At 27.7% G+C, this 19,503-nt stretch overlaps 2 pseudogenes; both read left to right on the forward strand.

The window, feature by feature from the left end:
- The first annotated feature begins 11,392 nt into the window (after window positions 1–11,392).
- Window positions 11,393–12,216, forward strand: LOC126553124 (uncharacterized; annotated as a pseudogene).
- Window positions 12,217–13,121: 905 nt separating this feature from the next.
- On the forward strand, window positions 13,122–15,301 carry LOC126548872 (uncharacterized; annotated as a pseudogene).
- The last annotated feature ends 4,202 nt before the right edge of the window (window positions 15,302–19,503 follow it).

The raw sequence follows: 19,503 nt of genomic DNA on the forward strand, positions 1-19,503 counted from the left end.
ATGATGAATCAGAAGGTAAATTAAAACAATTTAAGTACTGAAATTGTCACCAATTTCAAATATTAAGGTGAAGATTTTTCTACCGATGCTGAATTAAATAGTGTCAAGCAATGGCTTCAATTTAATATAGAGCCAGTGAACGAAGTCGAAATAAAGTGGAAACAAACTGCTGATATTCGTAGATGCTATCTTTCTTTGCCTAATATAACTATTCATGATATCCTTGATGAATGGCCAACATACAAACAGTTGTAACGTGGTCGGGGATGACCCGTTAAATATATGATATTCAGAGAAGAAGTTGGTTTCTTATGAATATAAGTTAACCGTAGCTTGGGAGCAAATGGTACTCAGGATACAAATAAATGTGGATTGATCCAAATACTTATAAATATATCAAGTTTATTCTTACCTAACTAAAACGTTTACAAGCTGTTGGATTGGCTTGGAGTTCGTGTGCGCTGGTGTTAACGCGGGGAACTGGCTGTCTCTTACATATATTCTTATTTAGCCGTAGCTTTACAATAGTTAAATATGAGACAGCACAGGAGGGGCATAATGTACATTCATCATAATATATTTTACATGTTTTGGTCTACGATATACATACATATACCTATATACATATATGCACGTATACTATATAATATATAATATGTGTAAGTATATAATATGTACCTATACGATTGTATAATATTATTATGTTTATAAATAAATATGTAACAATCGTTACACAGTCATTTGGTTATAGTTTGGTATGTTTGTTTAATCATGTTTATTTGGAGTTATAGATTAGGTGTTTTTAGTGAGGTTATTTTTGAGTTACCTATTTTAAATTAATATATGTGTATTAAAATGTTCATTTTTTCTTCAGGATTTACTAACAATATTGTAGCTACCATAAATTTAAATGTTTCAACAGAAAAAAATAATTTGTTTTTCTTTTCAAGTATATATGTATATAATTTAACTGAATAAAAATTAAATAATTCTAATTTCAGATTGATATAGACTTTGAGTGCATGTATACAAATTCTAAGTGCAAATTACTTTTTGACAAATGGAATCAATTTGCTCTTAAAATAATTCTTTTTATGGTAAGTGGCATTAAAGATGGAAATAGTAAAGTGATTTTACAACGTTTACTTGAAGTACAACAAACTGACTTAGGTAATAATATATTCACTTTTGCCATTTTGTAATCTTAATGATTCAATAGATCAAGTTAAATTAAAAAATATATAAATGATTTTTCTATTTCAGATGCTAGAAATCTTTGGATACTTGATCTTATGAATTCCCTGCTTGGGCCTACATCTAAGTATCATCATAAAGAATCTGCCAATAATAGGCGTATCATAAAAACATCCGTATCTGACGCATGGAAATCATTTTTACATCAAGTTGCTTCAATGAATGATTTACATACCTTAATTCAAATCGAAATTGATAACTGCTATAAGGGAAAAAAGCATTACAGCCTTTAATTTGTGTTGTTGGAGTTGATTTTGAAGTTGCAAAAGATTTTTATGTATACTACTTTAACACATATTACAAGTTTTCAAGTATTATAAGAGCAGTTGACGTCTGTTGTATTTAATTTAAAATACCCAATTCAGTCTAATTTAGTTTGGACATTCATTCAGCTTTATTTTTATGGTATACATTGTAATTCTGATGTTAAGAACTCATATTTGATGTATTTAATCTCTGATTTATCCAACTAAAATATTTTGTTACACTTTTTATGTGTAAAAAGTTACTTTGTTCTATTATCATTATATATTTTTTTTTTTTTTACTGTTAGTAATCTATAAGTATAATGGACTCTAGATGTTATATTTGTAAGAATACATTTAATGATTTAGATACACTTTTTATACATTTAAAATGTGTTCATTCATTGACGTCGACAAGTATATACCGTTGTGGGGTACTAAACTGCCCTCAAACATTCACATCGTTTCGTTCTTTTGCTAAACACATGAAATCAAATATATGCAATACCAATCCTATTCAACCAATAATTATTAATGAAAAACACGGTATTAATAAAAATAATGTATCTTTACCAAACATAAATCCTAATGATCAAATAGAAGAAATTGAAAAAAATTATAATAACTTTAATTAAGATACTTTAAAATGTTCAATGACGAAATTTTTATTGCATTACTATGGAAAATTAAATTTTTCAAGAAGAGATGCATTACAACTAAAACGGGATGTAGGTAACTAAAATGATAATGTTTCCTATAGCACAACAAATTAAAAACGTATTAAAAACTAATGAAACGATAGATAACAATACAAAAAAATTATTAGAGCTTATAATTAATTTATTAAACAATCCTTTTGAAGATTTTGAATCTAAATACAAATTTATAAGATATTTAACAATTAATGATTATTATGATAAACCAAAAATAATTTGTTTAGATAACTCTATTGATAATATTATAAATCACAATACTAATATGATTGCTGAAAAAAAAACAAAATGTGTAATCCATCCTTTGACATTCCAATTAAGAAAATATTTTAATGCCCCTGGAGTATTAGATAGTTTCGTTCAACATCACAATTTTTTAAATAGTCAAACAAATTATATAAATTTTTTAAATAGTGATTTATGGAAAGAAAAAATGTTACTTTTTAATAAAGATGATTCATTATACCATTGATTAAATACTAATAGATAGCCCACGCCTGTACGTTGTTCGGCAGTGCTCTGGACCTGCTATTTGGACCCGAAAATATATTAGTTTGGATCCCAGACGTTAGAGTTCGCATTGACTGGTTCATTATTAGAAAAAACGATAACATTTTTATTTATTCCATGAAAAACATTGATAGTGCTATTATCGAGTATTGATAAAACAAAACCCAGTAAACAGTAAACATACAACTCAACAATTAATACTGCGTGGCTCATAAAGTTTTTGTAACTTGTAAATACTAAATTATATTTTGAACTAGGTAATTGAACTTAGTAATTATATTTTAATACAAAATATATCTTATAGTTAATAAGCAATAATTCTTTACTACTTTCATTATGATAACTATCAATTAAAAATAACTAAATTATTATGTTGATTATAAAAAAAAATCAGTCTTGGATCAAGGAATCAAGCATTCAAGCTCATACATATTTATTATTGATGAGAATCAGTTTAGTCTTATTTATAAGAATTAGGTAGTGAAAGAATACTAGGGTGACGACACCAGTTATTGAACACTTAAGGTTGTAAAATTTTCTCAAAAATGTCACTTCAAAAATATCTAACACATTAATATAATTTTTTTTTTTTTTTTGAACTGTTTGTATTAATAACTATATTATATTATTTTTAAATATTTGAAAATGATTAAATTCAACACACCATTAATTATTTAAGTTTTTTTTGTCAATATCCCAATGTGTGAACATAATTTCTAGTAATTGAACAATTTATTTCTAGTAAATGAACATAACTATCAAATTTTAAAATAAAGTAAATATATGTGCTTTTACAATCTCCATAATTATATTATAGGTAAATTCACTGATTTAAATCATGAATTTTGAAATTGAATACTAACAGTAGGAATAAATTTCAATTATATGCCAATAAAATAAATAAGTAGGTAGAAATAACATTAATAAACTTAATAAACAAAAACAATTTTTAAATTTTTATTAGTTATCTTTAACTTTTCAATACAGATAGGTATATATATATTAAATAAAAACAAACTTATAATGCTTAATATATAAAAACAAATAATCAAACTTAAAATGTTAACTTAATAAAATATAAAAACAAACTTTTAATTTTCTAATGTTATAGGTACACTAAAACAATATAATATTTTGAATAAAATAATATTAATAATTATATTTTATAATTATTGATTTCAGGAACAGCATATACTTATCTGGCATTGACTTTGCATAACATTTTTATACCAACATATGTCTTCTTTTTCTGGCCATTTCCAATTTAAGCCGGACATGCACATCACACGAACTTGATATTCATTAGTTTTTTTTTTCATTATTTCCCCAGGAAAATATTCTTCTTCATATTCAACAATAACAAAACATCCAACTGTATAGCATATAGTTTTGCTTACTTTTGAATGTCGAGGTTTGTGTTTGAGGTATGAGCTTTTTAATGTCTTCAAGTTCTTCTAATTTATCTTTTTTGATGTTCTTCTTTTTCCTTTTTTCCTCAAGTGTAATTTCTTTTTCAAGTGCTTTTCGCTTTCTTTCTTCTTTTCTAGTATCTATGGCTTCTTGTTTTTTTAATTTAACACATTCTTTTTCTTTTTGAATTTCTTGCCACTGCGTTGATGTAATTGCATATGGTAGTTTTCTTTCAGATGATTTAGTTGATTTTGACTGCTTGGAGTTTTAGGCCATGGAAAATGTGTTGACCATATGTTATCAATTGAAGATTCACTCAAATTACTAGTTTTGATTCCTGTTCTAATATTTTCTATAATAATAGAATTATCTGCATTAATTGTATTTTCAGACTTTCCAGCCTTGTTTTCATAGTTCATAATTCTAGTCTCCTTATTTTCTTCACTATTAAATATTTCAGTCTTTTTCTCATCACAGTTTATAGTTTCAGTTTCATTATTTTCTACACTATTTAATATTTCAGTCTTTTTCTCATCACAGTTTATAGTTTCAGTTTCATTATTTTCTTCACTATTAAATGGTTCATCAGTATTTTTCTCATCGTGATTTATTAGTTCTTCATTATTTGTACAGTGTAAGTTATCATACACTATATCATCAAACATATTCAAATTAAATGTATCATCAAGTATTTCCATTGGCATATTTTGTATATCAAAATTCAAAAACCCATCAACATTAGATTGTATTTGCTCACTACCAGGTGTTTCAGCTTTATTACACTCTTCTATTATAAGTCTTATTTTGTCATTATCTGTTAATAGTTTATCTTGTAAAATAAATTTGATGACATGCTTTGCTATTAAAAACTCATCAATTGTTGGTCTAGGTAATACATCAGATTTTAAATCATTGTTGGAAATGGAGGAAATATCTGATGTATTAAATGATCTATTTGGTATGCATTTATCATAGTCAACTGCATTTTCATCAAAAGGATAAAGACCACATGCTTTAAATCCATTTTGGATGACTTCAATTGTTATTTTGTCAAATGCTTCATTAAATATTGTAGCAAAATTAAATTTATTTATTGTTTTTGAATCACACTGTTTGTATTTATGAACAACTTTTTTCCAGTGTGATTTTAATGGCTTAAAAATAGAGACATCGCATGGCTGTAATATATGTGTAGCATTTGGAGGTAAACAGTACAAATGTATTTGTTTATCAACACAAAATTCAGATAAATCTAAGCTTAAATGACTACTGTGACCATCCAAAAATAATATCACGGGGAATGGAACCTTTTTTTCAACCAAACTAGGATATAAAGAATTTGCAATATATTCAAAAAAAGTGGAAGAAATCATCCAACCACTATCCGATCGACCAAACACCGAACTATTAGGTAAATTATTAACAATTGCAGCAGGTATACGTTTATAAAGATAAACAACCATTGGAGGAAATGATGTACCATCAGCTGAAAAGGAACATAAAACAGTTGTACATTCTTTTTCTGGACCATTTGCAATCTCATAAAAGTTTGGCATTTTCTTTAGGCATAATACTTTGCCTGTTTTAGGGCAAGTATTCATTCCAGTTTCATCACAATTTAGAATGCGTCTACTATCATCTAATATATCCACACAGTTTTCATTTATTAAAAAATTTTTCACACCAGCAAACCAATTTTTAATTTGGTCTTGTATTACCAAAGCCCTTGCTTTTGATACAACTTCAGCATTTCTTTTCCCAATTTCTTTATGGCGATTTAAAAATAAATTTAACCATTTAATACCAGGCCTACAATTAACGAAAGGTGTATCACGGGTAAACTGTTTCAATACATTTCGTACAGAGTCTCTAATATCATCTGGTCTGACTGGAAAACCAACTGCTGCCTTGGCTAGAATCCAATTCTTAATTCTATTTTCTTCTTCTTTTGACAGATATGTCTTAGGACCCATTTTTCTTTCCAGTGGAACCTTTTCATTTAATTTATTTGATAGAGTACCTTTAGGGATATTAAAACTAGCACTAGCTTTACATAGAGTCATTTCTTTTCGTCGAACTGCTACCATTGCCCTTTGCAAATCCTCTTCACTGTACCTGAATCGTCTTTTTACCTCTTCCATTTTATATAAGTACCTACAAGTATTTTATGCTAAATTAAAAATAGTTATAACAATATTAATTTAAAGTGTACTTTTTTGATTGGTAATGTTCATTCACTAGAATTTACATTGAAACACCAGTAAATGAACAAACAATAAATACCTGTTCATTTAATGGTAAAATTAATTTAAAACAACATTGTTATATAGTAATAATTTTTGTAAAAGCATTATGTATTTAATTTTGTTAATTTTAGCCAAAAAAAATTATTTTTACTTTTCCAGTGAATTAACACTGTGTTTATTTAATAGATTTGTAGTACTTCCCTAGTCCAGTTCATGAACATCATGATATCAGAGTTAAATAAGCATTTTAGATAATTAAAAATGACAAATTCGTGTTCCTGAACATTTATACGTCAATATTAGTATATACTTACCTATAAAATGTAGTGGTAGGATCAAAAAAACCTTATCTGCTCACCAGTATATTTTTGTAAAAATAAGACATTTGATATCATTATTAAATTTATCTACACATGTGTGGTGATAGTGGTTGTATTAACGCACTATCAGCCAACAACTTACGCGCCTGTTGGCCGCGCGTAGGTCGGAACACCGTTGTCTAACGTAAGGACGGGGGCGTGAAATAAACTTACTCGAAAGAATTTCGAGTGTTCGAAAAAATATTTTATTAACAATTTGCAAATAATTAAAATACACAATATTAATACAAAATAAAAGATATAAACATCGCGTACGTGCGAGATACAAAAAGCTAACGTGGATCGTCGGCGTGCGTAGTTATACCGGAGAGTCGGTCGATAACCAGCGAATAAGAACAGCTCGGAGCTTGGCGAACTTGACGGTTCGGACGTCGAAAAAAGAGTGCCAAAACGGGAACCGCGAATTCAGCGTAACGGTCGTAACCATAGACCTTATACTAATAGACAGGAGAATTTAGTGATGTGCCTTGGGAATATTCCCAAAAGAAAGAAATATATAATTGGGAATTTACCGGGAATATTTCCACAACATATTTTTCTTCCCTATATTGGGAATTTTTTTTCCGTTCTATTGGTCTACACTGTTAAAGGTTCACTAGATTACATACTATAATCCACAGATATGTATAATATATATATATACATATCTGTGCTATAATCTATCTTATATTGTGATAAGTGATAACTATGAAACCCGCAAACCCGCTAAAAGCAAAAAGCATAGATATTAAAGATTTTCTTTAATATCTATGGCTATATATTATATAAAAGTCATAACCATGTACCTACATATAATTTACAGTTTACACATTATTCATTACTAATATTAGTACACGAGGTTTTTAAATTATAATATAATGTTATTGTGTAGTGTATCTACTATATTCATAATTATTATTTATATTAATTACTGATAGTTATATTATAAACTTTGAAATGGGTGGACACCAGACCAAGTAAGGCAGTACTTTATAAGTGAAAGATAACGATAAACGTCTTTCGTGCAAGTACTGCAAGAAAGAAGATAATATAAATGTCTGCAAAATGAAAAATCATCTATTAAAATGTATGAAATATCCAAAGATATATTGAAACGCATAAATAAAGGAAAATACAGCAATATTTGCGATGAAATAATGGAAGAGAAAGATCTACACATAAATCAATTCGCACAAAGCCAATCTACATCATCAATGCCAATCAAAATGCATCAGCTACAATCATAATTTTCTTGACAGAATGACAAAGAGAAAAGTAAGTACTTTTAAACTAATTAACATTTATATATTTGTATAATTGTATATAATATAATTAAAATGCATTGACATACATTTAACTTAAATAAAATATACCTAGATGAATAAATTGATTGTTTTTAGATAAGTAGATATTCACATTTATAATGGGTAGTTGAAATTAGTAGGCTTAGGAACATTTTCAGAAGCTCTTTAAAACCTAAATATTATATACAGTTGAACCCTCAATTTAACAAAACTTTTATAAAATTTGTATTATGGAACCATACATAAATTTTGTATTCATTATTATTTCTTTATAACAACATATCTACCAATAAAAGAGAACTGCCATGTTCTTGGTATATGCAGAGTTATTTGTTTGTAGGTACCTATACTTGATAAATAAGTAGGTAAATTATTTAATAAATATTATATATTATTTTATAAGCATATTATCATATTGTAAATAAAAATTAATAAATGTAGACATGTACCTAGTTACTAACGATTATATGGACATATGGTAGATTATTTTTGTTGTTTTAGATTGTTTGATGAAAAACTGACTCTAGCAATAACAGTAAAGTGAACTCCATTATCTATGACCGAGCATCCCTTATGGATAGATTTTTTTAAAAGTATCGGTCCTGCTTACAAATTCCAACTAGGAAAGTGTTATCACTACCCAACTGGATAAACTCTATAGACAAATGCAGAACAATATAAGAGATGATATTGATGAAGCCAAAAATTTACACCTACAACTTGATGGGTGGACAAATATTAATAATGTTGTATAATAAATTTTATAATACCTAAACCTGAACCTTTGTTTGTTAAGTTTGTAAACACTCAGATTATCGCCATACTGGGGAATATTGAAAGAGCAAATAATTAATGTGCTTGAAGAATATGGAAAGGAAAAGTACTTTGTTTTTGATTGGGGATAATGCAGCTAACATAAAAAAAAAGGCATTTGAACTAGTAAAAAAAGAATGTGAAATCATTCAAACCACTTGGATGTGCAGCACATGGTCTTCACCTCTGTGTTTTGATATAATTCAGTGTAGTAATATTCAAGATTTATGCAAACAGCTGCACTGTTGTAAAGACCATTAAAAGATCTCAGTTACTTCTGCGGTATTAAAAATATCAATTAATAAAAAAAAATTAATATACAATTAAAACTCGCTGGGGAAGCTATTTGTATTGCCTAGACAGTCTAAATAAATAAAGTGTTTTACAATCACTAGCTGTAGATGAAACTGTTACCACTGTGCTGTATAAAAAATTAAAACACACTTTATTAAACGATGAAACATTTGGCCAAATGTATTAAAATTATCGATCTGTTAACTCCAATTGTAGATGCCATTATATCTCTTGAGTCGAACAACACCCAAATACATAAAGTACGCTCAATTATAAACACTGTTAAAAATAAAGTTAACTTAAATATTTCAAGCACTTTAATCAGCGTTTCCGAGGAAGTTGCCATACTATCAAAAATTGCTAAGAGAAAAGAATTTATCCTAGGAAAAATTCATATAGCAGCTGAGTTACTAGATCCTAGTACACAGGGGAAGAAATTAAGTAATCAAGAACTTGTTGATGGTTTAGAATATATATGTGACTTAGGTTCAAAAATGAATGGAAATGTTTCAATAGAATTAGCTAATTATCAATCTAAAGATGGTATTTTTTCAAAAAAGTTTGTATGGGATAACATGCAAGATATAAATCCATCACCATTATCAAAAATAGCATTAAAAATATTGTCAGCACCATGTACATCACAGCCACAGAACGAAGTTTCGTACCTTTTCATGGATACATAATAAGAAGAATAGGCTTACTACTGAAAGAGCTGGTAAACTCACTTACTTGTCATACATTGGAAAATTAAATATTGTGAACCAAAATCTAAGTATTCCTAACACAATCCCAGTATCAGGGATAATGAAGATTCAATGAAGTGTTCAGGCAGAAAATAAGGAAGTATTTGAAGTAGTATCAAGTGAAGGAGGATCTATAACATCAGAATCTGATACTGAAATAGAAAGTGAAATTCCTTATGCAGATTCTGACTCCTGTGAGGAAGAAATAAGTTCTTCTGAAAGGGGTTTGTAAAAATGTGTTTTGTTTTAACTATCAAAAAAGTTTATTGTTATACATATGGAGTTCATATTCATTTTATTATGTATTATTATTAATTTGTTATCTTTTTAATGCTCTTTACATTTTTTTTAATTATCAAAAAAGGGTAGTGTTTAAAATATGGAGTACATATTTATTTTATTTTGTACTAATATTATTAATATTAGTTCTAGTCAACAATATGACTGATATCAATGAATCATTATAACATTGGAATTTTGTTACTGATTTTAATAATTGTATACATTTTTTTAATTATCAAAATTGTATACCTAGCTTAAAATATGGATTTTATAATATTTGTTTTGTTTTATATTCTTATTAATTTGATACATTTTTTACAATGTTTAATATAATTTTCAATTATACATTTTTTGTTACAAATATGGAGTACATATTATGTGTTAAGTTTTGTATTCTTATAATTTGATATTTTTTTTTATAATTTTTAATATTTTTTTCAGTTGTTAATTTTATAAGTTAATGATTAAACATATGGAGCACATATTTATTTTATTTTATACTTTTATTATTATTAATACTAGTTCTAGTCAATTATGACTGATATGAAAGAAATAAAGAAATATCATAATATTGAAAATTTGTTACTATCATTTATTGTATCTCCTAAAAAACTAAACTAAATGTCTTAACAGATATTTTGTATAGAAGATACCTACTGCCTATTACAAATATCAGACATAATTTTTCAATTTTCATTTATAATATTAATCATAAAATAAGGATAATTATATTTTATTTTCTTTTTCTTTTTTCTTTTTAAATTTAGTTAAGGCTTCAAAATCGGAGGTCCAGGTGATTAGCATGACACACAAGACTAAAATTATATTAAGTTTGTGTTTGGATAGGCATAGGTAATAATTTATTTTATACATGTCTGCTAGAATTTTCAAATTTATAGTAAAAATTCCCACTATTTGGGAATTTATTAAAAATCCCAGAAATATTCCCAGGGAATATTTCCTCACTTTTTATTTCCGGGAAATTACCCATCACTACAGGAGATTAGTGTCGGTGGAGCGTGGCAATATAGAGGGCGCTCGTTCTTTACTCGTTTACTCGTATACGGTACCGTACACTGTATCATTGATATGATACCAGCGTCTGCGTGTTATCAGTTATCACTACAACAATGGACTAAATAAATAAATTAATTTTAGTTTAGTTCACTTTACTACCTAATAAGTAATAACTGACAGTACACTGTACACTAACAATATGGGTTTCAAATGCGTTGTTCCAAATTGTGGCATTACTTATGACAAGACTTCGGGAATAAAATTGTATCAGTAAGTTAAATATTTAAAAATGAATAGGTGGATTATAGTTATAAGTATTACCCGTGTAATATAGATTTCCAACGGATGAAGAGAGTTTGAAAATTAAATGGATGGAATTTTGTTCAGTAGCAAAACATCTTGTGTCGTACAAAGTTTGCAGTAAACACTTTTCACCTAATGACATTAAAGACAATGGCCGCTTAATGCCCGGCGCTGTTCCTTGTATTAATGTCGGTGAAAAAGTTCGAGTTCCCGAAATTCCAAGTAACGCGTATGTAAACTTTTTATGCTTGTAAACCTATTTTTTACATTTACCCAGAGTTATTTTAATGAAATTGTATACCCATGTTATAGTGTTATTTGCAACAATATTTCTATGAATCAAGATGACTCGCCTCAAAGATGCACACCTCTAATAGTTTAAACTTAAAGTATGTATATATAACTAATAAATATATATTTTTATATTTTAATGAAATGCTATGTATTTTAGTATATCACCACCAAAAAAACGGAAACTTCTTTTAAACAACCCGAGATATTTTAATGACTTAACTGATGAACATTTTGCTACACACACCAAAAAGAGCCAAAGACATTTAGCATTTGCTAAAAAAAAGCATAATGAGACCAGGAATAAATTGAAAAATATGGAAGAACGAAATCGAAGATTGGCAAAAAAGTTAAAAGTTATGAAGATTTATCAAAACTTTAGAAGACTCAAATCTTTTGTCTGAAAATGCTCTCAATTTTTACAAGTAAATTTTGTAATGAATTTTTTATCTGAGAATTCAGTTTTTTATTCATTAGCAAAATAATTTTATTGATTTATAACAACATACATAGATAAATAGTTATACATTGAATAATATTATACAAAATAGTTATACAGGATTATTATTTCGCGAGTTTATATAATATTAATATATCGGTTTTGATATTAGTTATATTCACAAACATGTAGATATAAATTTGTAACTACTTACAATTATTCGGGATATGCGTTACAATGATGTGAACCGAAGTAATCACGAATATAAAATGAGACAAAGTAGGTAATGATAGCTTGTGTCTGGCGTAATATTTTACGTAAAAGTAACAAGGTATTATAGCTATATTATGTAGGTATATTACGGCGGCGATATTAGATCGTATAATGCGGGTGCTATCGCAGCGGCAAAAAAACATATATATATAGATAAAGTGGTATGTATGACAACGGACACGATAACAGCGGCGATTACGGCACGGCGGACAATTTCTAACGGCGCGGCGGAAGACACACTCTGGCACGTGGCTAGTCGGCCGACTGCTTCTAGCCGTCCAATAGCCGTCGGTTAGGAGCAGGCTATTGCAACTCTATAGGAGCGTTTTGTACAGCATAGTTCTATCGTACAACCACCGTTAGCGCCACATGTCTTGGCGGCGGGCGCCGGCCGACGGACAACGCCACAACGGTCTTTTGACTTTTATCCGTCTCACTAGTCCCTAGAGTCTCGAGTCTAGACTTTTATAATTCTATACGAAATACGAATTCAAATTTAAAAGTTATCCGTCTATTTTATCTTACTTTTAATTGTGTTAATGTGTTACACTGTTGTTGTGTTATTGTTATTTGATACAATATTTTAAATAAAAATATAAATTTATTCGTTTAAATTTTTAAAATGATGCCTACCAAAAATGCTTCTAAGTGCGTAATAAATGGCTGTCAATCCAGAGGTAAGTATTTTATATTTTCATAAAACGTTTTGCAACAAGCATTCTGTATTATTATCCTATATCTTTCAAATTTAAATAGGTATTATTTAATGTTTTATACAACATGATTTTAAACAGTTATCTTACAGTAGATATTTAGTTAGAATTATTCTTCAGAAAATGATTCGTTATTTCTTAAGAGACCCCTACACGATCAATAATATTGTACAATAATTGATATTGCGCAATATTATTGACGGTCTCTAGTATAGTGTATAAATATTGAAGGATTGTACAATTTATTGAAGAAATTAAAACTGGATTGAAAATTTATTGACTCAATATTATTGATCGTGTAGGAGCCGCTTTAGAGTACGTATTTATTATTACAGAAGATTGGGTATTTCCATTTTCATTTATTTTATAATGTGAAAAAGATAAGTTAGGTATTATACTTATCTATGGATTTACCTAATATCTAAATTAATATCATGCCTGTAGAGTGTAGACATTTGTCCAATGTCCAATTAAATTTATAATTTTATAACCATTGACACAATATATCATAACACATTTCTTAATAAGTATTACCTGAAATAACCTATCTTCTATAATCTCTATAAATTTATTTTTGATATTTATTATATTAGGCATTGTTGTTCATCGATTTCCTAATCCTAGAACGGACTCCATGAGATTAAAAAAATGGATTGAGTTGGTTGGTTTAAATGAAATGGATCCAAACGATGTATATACCAAGAAATTTATATGCAATAATCATTTTGAAAAACAATGTTTTAGTCCTGGTACTAAGAGGCTGAATACAAAATCTTGTCCAACATTACTATTAGCAGGTACCTACAAATATTTTTATTCTTAAATATGATTTAATTAATTGAACATTGGTAGGCACTGATCTGGTACCTTATCTTGGGGGAGATAAACATTTTCAGTAATTACTAATAATAATGTTGGTAACTTTAAGGTATTACTAATCCAAAATCTAGTGTTATGTCTTCAATATTCATACATCCGACCGATCCAGAAATTCAGGTTATGGAACTGAAGAAAATATTGTTCATAGTACACCATTAAAAGCAAATATATTAAATAATGAAACTTTATCTGGTAAACTTGATTTTTGCTTGCTTATTAAACATTATAATATGGTATTATAATATTCATTGTATTAACACTAGTTATCATATGAATCTATGAACTGTGATAGTGTTATGTCTGGTTTCAATGTATTGGAAACATCAGTTATGGATGAAGGATTGACAAGTAAAGAAAATTTATTTTTATTTATAATCAATCTATGCTTCCTATTGCTTATATATGCTAATTTTTATACTGCGTAATGTATTATTTAGTGAACACAAATACTATTAGTAATGCTGCTTTGCAATGTTGATGGCTTTTATTCTAATGCTTTGAATAAATCAAAAATATCAAAAAAAAAATAAAAATTGTTCTGGTAAATAGATTTCTATTAATAGTATTGATAGTTTCCAATTGTATAGCACAATTTATTGCTTATTGAAATAACATATTTTAAACTTTTACATGTTTATTTGTATGCAAACATTTTTAAGTAAAAATTGTATATATAATATATTATATTATGTTTATATTAAAGTTCAAAATTTAATTGTTTGTATTATATTTCTATGGTAGGTTTATTGGATTATATCGGTATAAACAAAGTTTACTGTTGACACCAAAGTGTAAAAAGTTTTATTCTTTTACCAACAATTTGTTACGGAAGTGTCGTCGTTTGCAGAATAATAAACAGAATTTCAAAACAAGATTACGTTATGCTGAGAAATTTAGTGATTCTTATGTTAATGAGAAGTTTTCGGATAAACTTACTGCTGCTGCATCGCTATTCACTTCTCTTCAGATAAGAGAAACAAAAAAGAAATCTAAAGGACATTGGTTTACAACAGACGAAAAAATGTTAAGCCTTACATTGTATAAAAATAGCCCAAAGTGTTATAATTTGTTATCAAAGCTATTTACTTTGCCTTGCAAAAGAACACTCAATAACATTTTGAGTAGTGTTTCAATAAATCCTGGCATATCACCAATTGTTATGGCTGTTTTAAAAGAAAATGTTAAGAAATTAAAACCCAAAGAACGGTAACTTTTTATTTAAATGTATTATTACATATTAATTTCACTAATAGTTTTATTTAATGTATTTAGTTACTGTTCAGTTCTATTTGACGAGGTGTCTCTTAGTAGTGGCCTTGAGTATAATGTGTCATCAGACCAAATTGACGGTTTTGTTAATACTGGTAGTTATAAAAACCAAGAATTAGCAGATCATGCACTGGTTTTTATGATACGCGGAATTACCAAAAAATTTAAGCAGCCCGTAGCCTATTCCTTTTGCCAAGGTGCCACTAAACAAGAGGAGCTAGTGACGCAGCTTAAAAGTGTAATTTTACTAATTAAGATTTATTATAATTGTAATAAATTATTTTATAATATTGTTTAATAGGTAATCAGAGATGTCCAAAACACTGGATTGTGTGTTGTAGCCACTATATGTGACCAAGGCAAAGCTAATGAAGGAGCAATAAGAATTCTAAACAGTGAAACCCGTTTATATTGTATTCAGAATAATATAGAATATAGAGATGATTTTTATGAGATTGATTTGGAAAATGGAAATCGAATTAAAATAGTACATTTATTTGATGTTCCTCATCTCTTGAAATGTGTTAGAAATAATTTAATTACCAAAGATTTGGTCTATGAGTTGGATGGTATAAAACGTGTTGCTAAATGGAAACATTTGGAACAATTGTACGCAGAGGATAACCAGATTCCAGATACAAAAATGTTGCCTATTCTTACCGACTATCATGTTGTAAGACAAAAAATAAGCAAAATGAAGGTCAAATGTGCCACCCAAGTGTTTAGTCATAGGGTTTCATCAGTTATGCATTTTCTTGCTTAAGTTTTACTATTATTTATATTCACATGTTTAAATAGTAAATACTGATTTAAATAAAAAAATATTGTTTACAGCAAAAAATATAATCGAATCCAGTGCTATTGACACGGCTAAATTGTTTTTGTTTTTTGACCAATTATTTGATTCTTTCAATGGCAGTTATAATAAAGTGATAGAAGAAAAATTTATCGGACAGCAATCAAACGAAATTCTGTACACCATGAACTTTGGTCAAAAAGCTTAAAAGTTTTAAGGTCAATGCATTTGTTGGTGTAAATGAAAAAAATGTACATGTTCCTACGTTAAAAATTGGATTACAACAATTAAGGGTTGGTATATAGCTGCAAATTGAACATTTCTCTCACTAATTGTATAACCATTTTAAAATGTAATTATAATGATTTTATAGGATTTCAAACATTGACAAAGTTGCTGGAAACAAAAGGAATCTCATCACTTCTTCCTAGACAATTAAATCAAGACCCTTTGGAAATTTTTTTGGTGCTGTACGAAGTTTAGGATGTAGCAATCCAACTTGTGGCTCATTCATCTCAGCATACAAGACATTGCTTCTGAATAATCTTCTCTCATCACAGTCACCTGGAGCAAACTGTGAAGATTTTGTAGAAGGTCATTAATGACTTATAAAAATCTGTTTTCATTTGTGCAAGAATGTCCAAGACCTGTAATATCAGCTGTTGACTTACCTCCCACAGAAATTCGAACATTAAATAAAAATACTGAAAACTTAACTAATTTAACTCATTCATACGTATCTGGTTATTTGGCAAAAAACTTAACAAAGATGTATTCAAAGGCTGTCAAGAATGTGTACAAAAAGTTTGTTCCAGTCAATTATCTGATGATCTAGGATTGATTGTAGCAAGAGAGTATCAGCAATCAAGATCATCTTTAAATATCCATCTTTGCCGTTTCGTTTATTTATTCATAATATTATTATTTATATTAATGAACGCTTGTCGAGAGAATGTCATCGTCCTTGCATCAAAAATGCATTAGTTGATGGAATCATTGACAAATTGATATAACTACAATACATTGTTCAAACCACGACCAAATATTCCAACAAAAAATAGTTAAAGTCATTGTAAAATATTTATAAACCACTGGTGTGTGGAAGTGAATCGTATATTAAGCGGAAAACGACAAATACAACCCGGTGAAAAAGATCCAATTAAATATTTGCCCATGAATGGTATTCAAAACACAAAAAAAAAAAACTATTTCTCGTGGCAAATTCAATCAAGTATGATTGTATGTCTTATATGTTATTTAAATTATTTTGGAACATGAGGTTGTCTTTTATTAAGTATTGACTGCTATTAATTTGTATTATATAATTTTTTTTAAAAAAATTTCTAGTTAATTTATTTTTATTATTTGACCATAACAAGTTATTGTAATTATTTTTAAATGTTTTTATACTGTTTGGTTCTTACGATTATTATGTTTTTTTATATTGTGATATTATGTTTTATAAAGTATTGACTGCTATTAATTGGTATTAACTATTTTCATTAATATTGTATTATATAATTTTTTTTTATGAATAATTTCTTGTTAATTTATTTTTAATATTTGACCATAACAAGTTATTGTTATTATTTTAAAATGTTTTTTATATTGTGATATTAAGTTTTTATAAAGTATTAATTGGTAACAACTATTTTCATTAATATTGAATTTTATAATTTTTTTATGAAAAATTTCTTGTTAATTTTATATTTGCCCATAACAAGTTATTGTATTATTTTTAAATGTTTTTATACTGTTTGGTTCTTACGATCATTATGTTTTTTTATATTGTGATATTATATTTAAAATTTAGGGATTACTGCTATTAATTGTTATTAATTATTCTCATTAATATAGTATTATAACATTTTTTTATGAAAATGAATAGTTATTTTAATTTTTTATTGATTTTTATTCATATATTTTAAAAAATTATTTGTATTGCCTAAAATATATAATAAAATATGATCTCTTTTTAGAAAATGATTTATTTTTGTTTATTTCTAGTTAATCAATAATTATTAAAATAATGAAAATAGATTTATTATTTAATAATAAGAAAATATATCGATAGTAAAAGCTGAAAATTATCGATTATAAATCGATAACTTAAACAATCGATAGTAGCGCTAATTTAGTTATTTCGTACAACCACCGGGGGCGCTGAAACGCGGTACACTTTTATAACATGGAAGTTGCCTATCTATTATATTATACTTATCTATGGTTAGGAGGCCGATTGGAGACCGAGAGCTGCAGTAGCCAGGTACTAGACACGGTCAGAGTGTCGGGAAGGTGAATCCGGTACCGATACGGTGCGTCTTATATCATTTTTCGGTAGAACATGTGCTCGACAGAAGTGTCAGTGCGCACTTCGTGTTTTCTGCCATTTCTACCGATATTGTTTTAGTTATTTGATATAACAGCGACATGGGGGCAAATAAACCGATATTAAATGATTTTTAAAATTTATTACAGCCTATTAAAATATGTTAATCACCTCTATCGGATAACTGATTTGGCTATCGTTAAAAACTATTGCCCTCGCGCGCTCTCTGTTGTTACAATTAAGCGTGAACTGTTTGTAATGTCGTGAATCAAATACTACTAGCGGTAGTGTTGTGTTCGTTACAATTTTCGATAGAGTTAATCACAAATTAATATTAAAACTAAAAGCCTGTGGATTTTATGATCCACTCCTTTATTTTTGTACTTCTTTATCATATATTTTATTTTTTTATTTTTATAATTACTTTTAATTATTATTTTTAGATGCAATATGTGTAGTACTCCTATTTTTTTTATTTATAATTATTAATTTTCGTGTAACTGTTTTACTATCTTGTATATTTAAAATATAATTGGAATTTATTTTGTAATAAACAATATTATTGTTATTATTATGTGTATGTGTGTATTAATAATTTTTTTTTTTTTATTTATTTTTTTTTTTATTGTAGTCTATGGGTACCGGAAGTTTAAATGAAATTGTTAGTAGAAAGTTAAGTGGCAAGAAAACTGAGTATTCTGAAGAGTTAAAAAAATTTGCAGTTACATTGCAGTATTACACTACACAGGCTTATAATTTTGTGAGAACACAATTTTCTGATATGCTGCCACATCCTAGAACTATTTCTAAATGGTATCAAGGTATAAATGGTGAACCCGGTTTTACTAAAGAATCGTTTCAAACTCTCAAAAAAAAGGTCAAAGAAAATAGTATTGTTATTTGTAATTTAGTTGTAGACGAAATGTCCATTAAAGATAAGGTAGAATTTGATGGAAAACAATTTCATGGACTAGTTGATATTGGTTCTGGTGTGATAATAGATGGTGATATTATTGAC

Source organism: Aphis gossypii, unplaced genomic scaffold (genome assembly GCF_020184175.1).
Source record: "Aphis gossypii isolate Hap1 unplaced genomic scaffold, ASM2018417v2 Contig00070_ERROPOS76104, whole genome shotgun sequence".
NCBI classification, from domain to species: domain Eukaryota; kingdom Metazoa; phylum Arthropoda; class Insecta; order Hemiptera; family Aphididae; genus Aphis; species Aphis gossypii.